This window comes from Sinocyclocheilus anshuiensis, unplaced genomic scaffold, assembly GCF_001515605.1.
Source record: "Sinocyclocheilus anshuiensis isolate Anshui unplaced genomic scaffold, SAMN03320099.WGS_v1.1 scaffold208, whole genome shotgun sequence".
Lineage (NCBI taxonomy): Eukaryota > Metazoa > Chordata > Actinopteri > Cypriniformes > Cyprinidae > Sinocyclocheilus > Sinocyclocheilus anshuiensis.
The window spans coordinates 2,225,007-2,234,863 of record NW_015557186.1 but is presented as its reverse complement, the minus strand read 5'-3'; the positions used below and the strand labels follow the sequence as shown (position 1 = coordinate 2,234,863).

General features: G+C 35.0%; 1 protein-coding gene and 1 pseudogene across 1 annotated transcript in view; both read right to left on the bottom strand.

The window, feature by feature from the left end:
• Nucleotides 1-2,680, bottom strand: part of LOC107678777 (kelch-like protein 29) — a 142,343-nt gene extending 139,663 nt beyond the window's left edge. The window contains exon 1 of the mRNA XM_016474169.1: nt 2,470-2,680. The gene's annotated coding sequence lies outside the window, so the exon portion shown is untranslated. The remainder of the gene's footprint in view (nt 1-2,469) is intronic.
• Nucleotides 2,681-8,608: 5,928 nt separating this feature from the next.
• The window catches only part of LOC107678745 (NACHT, LRR and PYD domains-containing protein 12-like), a 20,102-nt pseudogene continuing 18,853 nt past the window's right edge, over nt 8,609-9,857 (bottom strand).

Genomic DNA, 9,857 nt, shown 5'->3' with positions numbered 1-9,857 from the left:
ATAATATAAATACTCACACACACACACACATATATATACACATAGGCTAAATAACAAAAAATAATGTACAGTAAATACATTTACTTTTTTTTGTATACAGTATATGAGAACTGAGGAAAAATGTCAATAATTGCAATGAAAATAACATCATGATGCAACAACAAAAAATCCTAATGGTCCGAAACACAGGCTTTATTTAACATTTTTGTGATTTGTGTAACATTTTTTGATTTGTGAAATATTTTGTGATTTGTGAACCTATGCCTCAAACATGTTCTCGAAAGGTTTCATTAGAGTCACTCGTCTCATCTGAACTCCGTTCAAACACAGACAAGTCGCTCGTTCGTCTCTGCATAAGTTCTGTTCTGCGTTCGGAGTGAAATCTGGGCTGGATCTGAAGATCTCCAGCACTTACTGAAGCCTAAAGACCTAAAGACAAGAGTCAACATCAAAACAGCGCTCAATTAATGTCCTTTCCAAGACAGATCTTCCTTTAATTCGTCTCATTCTTCTGCCCGTCTAGAGCTGAAGGTCTGGCAGCAAATTTAACCATCTGTGTGATTTTACAAACGTCTAAATATGTAAGCTCATTGTTGAACATGTAAATTTGCTCTTGAATACATTAGGCTGCAGATGTAAGCAAACGTTTCAAACTCATCTGTGTAATTAGACTTTCAACTCTAAATTTTAGGAATGATTGACAGCGTTAAATGAACAAGCTTTAACTTCATTAAGTGGCAATTAGTAGCAGAGTATAATGTCTGAAAAACATTTTCTCAGCAAATATTCGAGGATGACTTTTCGGTTGAATGATTTTGGACATTTTCTGACAGTGAAATAGACATAAACTGACCTGCATGACCTGAAGGCTACGTTTCTGTCAATCAGCATCTGAACAGTCAACCACTCACTGCTGAATTAAACTGAGTCTACAGCATCAATAATTCATCACAGCACCTGACAGGCAGTAACTAACCAGGTAAATCAGAGCATATCACCTGAACAAATCAATTAGATATCGGCATAATAAATCAGATCAGCACAGCTACACACAATTACTATTGTCTTGATTGCTTGTGAGGGATTGATTTAACAGATAGAGACTCTATCTTCTTCAAATCAACATCAAGACTCCATACATGAAATTAACACACATTTAAATAATGATTGACAACAATCACATGCATCTACAGTTCAATGCCAAACAGCCCAATCTGTCACTCATTATTTAAAGGTGTCAAACACATTTACAAGTGCAAAGAAACATTTTAGGCAAATATATTAATTAATTAAACGTATATGATACTGCAACACCTCAGGGCAGAAGTCAACCATCTACTGACTACATTCAGTTTCTAATAACAAAATAACAGAACGTAATGTTTAATATAGACTCACTCAGCAGTTGCCATCATTTAACCAGCAGTTTAAATCAACTCCATGTCCAGACAAATACAACAAATCACAAACAGAGTGAGACTCCATCCTCCTCAAACCAACACAGATATCAAACACACTTAAATTATTGTTTGCTTTGCTGTAATTTTATTATATTGCTTGCCTTTTTATATTTTATTTGTGCATTATAAATTTATTTACATTTGCTGTGTATTGTATTCATTTCTGACCTACTGTTGTACATCAGGGTATGTGTTGTGCACTTGTGGCTTTACATTTATGCATTTAGCAGATCCTTTTTTTATCCAAAGCGACTGCAAATCAAGCAATAAAGCATGCAAATATACAAATTAAACAATCAAATATTTGATACAGGCATCTATATCACGTTGTGCCTGTAATACTTTTCAGTCTACCTACTCATATAAGATACTTTGTGAATAAAAAACTTGGAGTAAAGATTAAAAACTAAATATTAAATGTAGCCTATAGGACTATTAACCAAACATATTGCAATCTCAATTAACCAAAAACCATCAACTGAGTGACACTGCAAAACATGCATCAAAACCACCTGCTCACGACTAAACTGTTTAATAGATGGGTTTACTTTCCACATGACACATTAAAAGCTTAATATTGCAATATTCAACGGATTACAGTAACTGTCATTTAACCAGCAGTAACAACTAACTATCTAGCAACATGAAAACAGCATATCAGAATCAAATATTAATTGCAACATTTATGAAAGCGGTTTCGATGGGTGCACACCTGTAACTGTTTAGAAAGTGAAAACTGGCGTCTCCAATGACTCTTTTCCCAAATTCTGGAGGACAGAAGCAGCTCGAAACACTCATGTCCTGCCAAAACGTGCTGCTACAGATCAGAGCACCTGTGTTACAGAATCTCTAGAGTCTAGAGAGGAACTAAAGGCGCCGTTGCTGCTGCTGCATTAGTGTCTCCTCGTGAACCGCACACGCAGAATCACAGCGCCGCATCGCGCATTAATTCCAGCTGCGCTGCTTTGTAAAGGCAGTCTGATGCTGCTCTGAACTCCAGCTGTCTTACCTTCAGATGAAGCTGCGCGCGTTCGTTTCATTGTGTGACAATCGGTCAGTGATGATGCTGAGCGCTCGTGCACAGGCTGAAGGGAAGATGATGATGAGGAGGAGGAGGAGGAGGATGATGCTGCTGGGCTCTTCAGCGTGTGAGTGTGTGTTTGGAGAATCAGCGCGCTCCGACGGCCTGCTAGGTGTGTGTGTGTGTGTGTGTGTGTGTGTGTGTGTGTAACAGTCTTTCTGCTCCGCCCCTTCAACTCTATTATTACTAAACACACCGCGCCACCTGTCGAGAAAGAGAGAAGGTGCAGGTGCGTCAAGTTTCAACAGCTAAAGTTATTCAGAGGTGTAAAGAGTACCTGAAAACCATACTTGAGTAAAAGTACAGATACCTTACAGTGAACATTGCTCCATTACAAGTTACAAGTCACCAAATTCAAAACAACTTGAGTAAAAGTCTAAGGCTGATGATACACGGGGCAACTTTTTGAGCAATGTTGCCGGGCAACTTTGACCTATGTTGCCTTCAAAGGGCAACCAGATGAGACACAGGGCCCACGACCGATCTAAAGTATCCAGACATTTGTTATCCATTCTCAATGTGAAAGTGCCCAAGCAACATTGCTCAAAAAAAGATGCCCGGCAAAATTGCTCAAAAAGTTGCCCCGTGTATCATCAACCTTATAGTATCTGATTTTAACAATACTTAGGTATTTTACTCATCAAATATAGGCTCAAAGATGCACTAGTCAAAGAGACTCTTTCAGTGAAAACAAGAAAGAGTTGATTTGTGAGGAGAGCAATCACATTTATTTTCTAAAACCAAAATAAAAGTGAACACCTCAAAAAAAAAAATCATTCAAAAAGGTCTCTTCAGTATAATGGATAAATAAAATCATGTTAAGTATTTTTATTTATTTATTTTACTTAATTTGTTTATTAATAAACGTGTACAATAATAACAGGATACAGGAAATACGTCATATAAGTAGTCAAGTGGTCAAGTGCAAAGACCGCAAGTGTGGGTATTTGGACAAGGCTAAAGAGTTGATTTGTGAGGAGAGCAATCACATTTATTTTCTAAAACCAAAATAAAAGTGAACACCTCAAAAAAAAAAATCATTCAAAAAGGTCTCTTCAGTATAATGGATAAATAAAATCATGTTAAGTATTTTTATTTATTTATTTTACTTAATTTGTTTATTAATAAACGTGTACAATAATAACAGGATAAGAATACAGGAGAATAAATCATGTTAAGTAAAATAAAAAAGTCAACGCATTCTTGCACTGGATGAGCTGGTTTCGGCCTCATTGCTGTTGTTAAGGAGCTCACATTCATGTAAAGTAGCCTCGTTGACAAGTTTGGGTGAGTAAGGGCAAAACGCATGAGATATGGCAGCTATTGGGTTGTTTTGACCCAGCGGTTGGGTTGTTTTGAACCCAACCGCTGGGTCAAAACAACCCAATAGCTGGGTTTGTCCCTTTTTAACCCAGCATTTTTTAGAGTGTATAGTACTTTCAGTGCCCTGTAGTTGCAATATCACTTCTTTTGTAGCAGAAATAAACTGCTGCAGAAAAAGCAAGGTGCCATGCAAAATGTAATGTGTAACTGCAACACTCATTACAAATGTAGTGGAGTAAAGAGCAGAGATAAGTAGAGAGTAAAAGTTGCTAATATCTTTGATACTCAGTAAAACTAAAAAGTAGCCAAAAAGATACTCAAGTACAGTAATTAATTACATTTACTCAAATACTTTACACCTCTGAAGTTATTACAGATGGAAAGCTTATAGTCCAGTTTCAGTGTTTAATGCAAGCCAGCAATATTATAGTTAACTAAAACTAAAACCATAAAAAAAATCCGTTACTCCAAATAGAAATAAAAATTAAACTTTAACTGAAATAAAAGAAAATATTAAAAACCATAGCCAAAGCAAAATTTCTTTTTCATTGACTTTAACTTGATAATAAAATAACTAAAACTAACACTGAAATTAAAATTCATAAAAATATCGACGTTTACAAAAAACACTAATAATAATAAAAATGACGAAACGCAACAAAATTATTAAAACTTCAACTGAAATTAAAATGAAAACAAAATATATAAAAATGAAAACAATTCAAAATATTGATAAAAGCTATAATAGTATCTCAATGATATTAAAATAACACTGATGCAAGCTCATCAATTTAATGTAAAAATAAGCTAAGCTATAAAGAACTCAATGTAATTCAAGTTCATAAAAATAAATCATCCACATAATTATAAAACATAAATTCATATAGTAAAACTACTTTAAAAGCATGTTTATACAGCACATACATTTATACTATCAGAATATATCTGCTTTTATGACCTTTTTTTTTTATATTTATGATATTTTTTTGTATTCTAATAATTTATTTTTGTAATATATTGAATATTACAATATTACAATCACACCACAGAACTGTCTAAATAACCTCACAGCCAGTTCAAATGAAAGTTTAAACTGGGGAAAAACAGATGTATAAGATTAATATGTGGTATTTAAAAAGTGCGTTATAAGTACTGAAATAATATCATCGATATTTACTCAAAGGATAGCAATAGGCTATAGCAGGGCCATCCTTTGGGGAGGTGCAACTGGTGCAGCGAACGGACCGAGGGGGGCCCCGCATCAGACCCAGCAAAGAAAGAAAGGGTCAGCAAAGGAGAAACAACCATTCATTAATTGTTTACTAGAGCAAGTAATGATTAGTTTATGTTTATATGTTAATCTCATGCATTTGACAGAATATCAACACATTCTGAATCTTCAGTGTTCATTTACAGTCAGTTTAAGTGACGCATTACACATAACTTTGTATATTAAATTCAATTCGGCAGCTTCTCAGATTCACATTAAATGCATGACTGACATCTGCTGGTGATGATGCACGTGCAGAAGAACAATGCACAACAAAAATAAAAAAAGAGTTGAACCCCGTTTTACTCACTTTTTGAGCACTTTAAACGGGAGACTTTAGTGATCGAATCGGTGCATGAAAGTGAACGAGAAAGATTGGCCCATTTCGAAGATTTAAACGCCACTACAGCAGTAATGCGTTTTGATATAATATATATCAATGTTCAGACAGCCTATTGTGAATAGCCTCTGCTGCAAGTTTTTTTTTATTTGTTTTTATAAAGTTCTCTAGATTTGAATATTCACACAATATACACAACATAAAGCTACAGATTACAGATATCGGTGCTCAGGAGTCAGGACTGCAGTGTAAAACACTAAATCCATTTCAACAAGGTTATAGAGACAGAGACAGGTTTTCAAACATATAGCTTTTATTGGTAAAAAATAGGCCTATTTGAATTAGCAAAAGACTCATATATTTATAAATTGAATAGATTAACATAAATGTTGGTTCTTATAACTGCAACAATAAGAATACTTTAACAATACTTGCAATAATACAAAATAAACAGTGATTAACAGTGAATATTGGAATTGTGTCTTATATTGGAGTCAATTTCAATAAGGGGTGACAGAGACCTCTGGTGGTGAGCTTGAAATACCAAACCATCCAATCACTGATTTTTAAACATGATACAGAGCAAGTCAAAGTATAGTTTTTAAAACAGCAACATACACAAGTATTAGTGCAAATACACTCAAAAAAATGCTGGGTTAAATACAACCCCGTGCTGGGTTTGTCCCTATTTTACCCAGCACGGGGTTGTATTTAACCCAGCATTTTTTAGAGTGTATTTGCACTAATACTTGGTTTGTTCCTATTTTACCCAGCACTGGGTTGTATTTAACCCAGCATTTTTTAGAGTGTAGTTTTAAATAAATACTATTAGCTACTGTATATCTTGACAGAACAGGGTTCATTTGAAAAAATTTGTAGGTTACAGCTGTGTCCCTACTTTTGTCAAAATCACTAGATATGAAAATATTATTTTATTTTATTTTATACAGTCAGTTAATGTCAAAGTTTATAATAACTGTTTGTATCTAACACTGACCCATATTGAGTGACAGACAATAAGAAACATTTGTTAGCTGTGAGGGTTTGGAAGCAACAGGACAAAATATATAATTTGGAGATAAAATTTCAGCCCGTAATAATGTTGAGCTCAAGACACAAGCTGATCATTCAATGTATTCAAGCTACACAACTATGAGCTATTCTCAAACTCTCCTGATCATTGAGTCTCTACAAAGACTAAATTTGACACAAGTTTGATCCACATCTTCAACTCTATTGAACAACCAGTTTAACTGTGATTGTAAGACAGTGAGAATTTTAAGGACATGTTTATATGTAATCAGCCTATCACTGAATTTAAGCAAAACAAAGTTCATAATATTTAGTAATCAGCAAATCAATAATCAAGTGAAAATTAGGATTAATAATAAAGAAAATAAAGAATGTACACTCTAAAAAATGCTGGGTTAAATACAACCCAGTGCTGGGTAAAACAGGGACAAACCCAGCAATTGGGCTGTTTTGACCCAGTGGTTGGGTTACTACCCAGAAGGCTGGGTTAATCATTTAACCCAACCGCTGGCTCAAAACAACCCAATTGCTGGGTTTGTCCCTATTTTACCCAGCACTGGGTTGTATTTAACCCAGCATTTTTTAGAGTGTAGTTTTAAATAAATACTATTAGCTACTGTATATCTTGACAGAACAGGGTTCATTTGAAAAAATTTGTAGGTTACAGCTGTGTCCCTACTTTTGTCAAAATCACTAGATATGAAAATATTATTTTATTTTATACAATCAGTTAATGTCAAAGTTTATAATAACTGTTTGTATCTAACACTGACCCATACTGAGTGACAGACAATAAGAAACATTTGTTAGCTGTGAGGGTTTGGAAGCAACAGGACAAAATATATAATTTGGAGATAAAATTTCAGCCCGTAATAATGTTGAGCTCAAGACACAAGCTGATCATTCAATGTATTCAAGCTACACAACTATGAGCTATTCTCAAACTCTCCTGATCATTGAGTCTCTACAAAGACTAAATTTGACACAAGTTTGATCCACATCTTCAACTCTATTGAACAACCAGTTTAACTGTGATTGTAAGACAGTGAGAATTTTAAGGACATGTTTATATGTAATCAGCCTATCACTGAATTTAAGCAAAACAAAGTTCATAATATTTAGTAATCAGCAAATCAATAATCAAGTGAAAATTAGGATTAATAATAAAGAAAATAAAGAATGTACACTCTAAAAAATGCTGGGTTAAATACAACCCAGTGCTGGGTAAAACAGGGACAAACCCAGCGGTTGGGTTCAAAACAACCCAACCGCTGGGTCAAAACAACCCAATAGCTGGGTTTGTCCCTTTTTAACCCAGCGCTGGGTTAAAAAGGGACAAACCCAGCTATTGGGTTGTTTTGACCCAGCGGTTGGGTTGTTTTGAACCCAACCGCTGGGTTTGTCCCTGTTTTACCCAGCACTGGGTTGTATTTAACCCAGCATTTTTTAGAGTGTATGACAATACAATTTTGGATAGTCATAAATTGCTTTGGAAATCCCATATTACTAATGTAAAAGGTTTTTTTACAGTAATTTGTAACTTTATTCATTATTCTCAACTTATTTCTTAGGATACAGTTTTTCTTTTTCTCTTCTTATTACTACACTCTAAAAAATGCTGGGTTAAATATAACCCAGCGCTGGGTTATATTTAACCCAGCATTTTTACTATTTTAATATATATAGTCTATTGCATTCTGTGTGGAGAGTCGTACCAAGCATTTCACTACATGTTGTATTGTGTATGATTGTGTATGTGACTAAAAAAGTTGAACTTGGATATACTGAATCAGAACTTACATATACTGTACAGTTCTCTCACAGTACCATACAGTATTTGATGTGTGAAGGTATGGAGAAATATGAAAAAAAATATATGCAATTTATATGCTATATAAAAGCGATAAGGGTGGTAAAACATGAAAATAGATTTGTCTGTCAAAGGTGTGAAATTGTGAAATAACTCTGACATGGAATTAAGAATTTGTACTTCTCTGCAAATTAAAAAAAAAAAAAAGTAAAAAAATTTGGTGATAGACAAAAGTTTAGACTGAAGTCTAATGAAATTAAGATTAGAAGAAAGTTTTCAGCTGTGAGAGTTAAAGAGAGAGATAATGTGAGTGTGTTTCTTTCACTCAACTGTGTGTCTCAGTTGTTTCTCACAGGAGGCTGTTTAATCTCACACAGAGACACTGAACTACTACCAGAATAAAAAAAACAAATCCAGTATAGAGGGGTTCAGTGAATGTGTGTAAGTGTGTGAGTGTGTGTGTGTGTCAGAGACGCTGTAGAAGGACAGAGTGCCGGCTGACCAGTCCAGATACACTCCTACTCTCTTAGACGATGAAGAGACAAATGTGTTTCTGTCCCAATTACTGTGATGGACAATGAATACTTCAGCAGTACAGTTCAGACTCCAGGACTTTTCATTGCGTATAAACCTAAAATAGCCATTTCCCTTCTTGCTGATTCCTTTATATGTCACTGACATATAAACCCCCCCGCCACTCCATTCAGCCTCCCAGTAACAGCGTCCAGTCAGACTCTCTTTACACAGAACCTGATGACACTCATCAAATCTCTCTGGATGATCAGGATACGGCTGCTTCTCTCTCACACATGTCACTTTTCTGTTCATCTCAGACAGAGCAAGAAGAGTGTTTGCTGTGTTTAAATCCAGTGTGAGATCACATGCATCTGAACACAAGAAGAGAGATTATAACAGTCCACTTAATTCAAAAGATTTAATAACATGACTAAAGAATGATTTAATTAAAACCTAATGATCCAAAATATTTCTGTCAGGGTTCAGTTTTAGGGGTAGGTGTAGGGTTGAGGTATAGAAATATAATGTAGTTATATAATAATATAATATTGTTTGCTCCAAAAAAAAAAAAAAAACTATGTGCATGACCTACATTTCCGTAGTCCTAGGGTTAGTCATATCTAGTGGTTGAAGATAAACATGGAGACACAATAAGCTCTGTAATTTTACTCTTTGTCAATGCTATCTGTTTGGTCTCTGAAAGCACTGAGCATTTACTTTCCACAGCAGCAACAAGCTTTGAATTGATGTTTTGGGATCAGAGACTTGAGTCTGTTTCTCAGATGCTGCTGTTCAAGATCATCTTAAGTATGTATGCTGTATGCAGGGATTGATGTACATATGGGTTTTCAATGACTTTACAGCACACACATGTCCAAACACACATGACAGGATGATTGTTAGTGTTGAACATACTTGAGTTTGTCCAGTCTGTAGTTTGGATCAGAGAGCAGCTTGACTAATGATTGTTCTGGGTGGGCGAGCGTGATTTCACCAAGTACAACATGTTCCTGGATCAACATCCT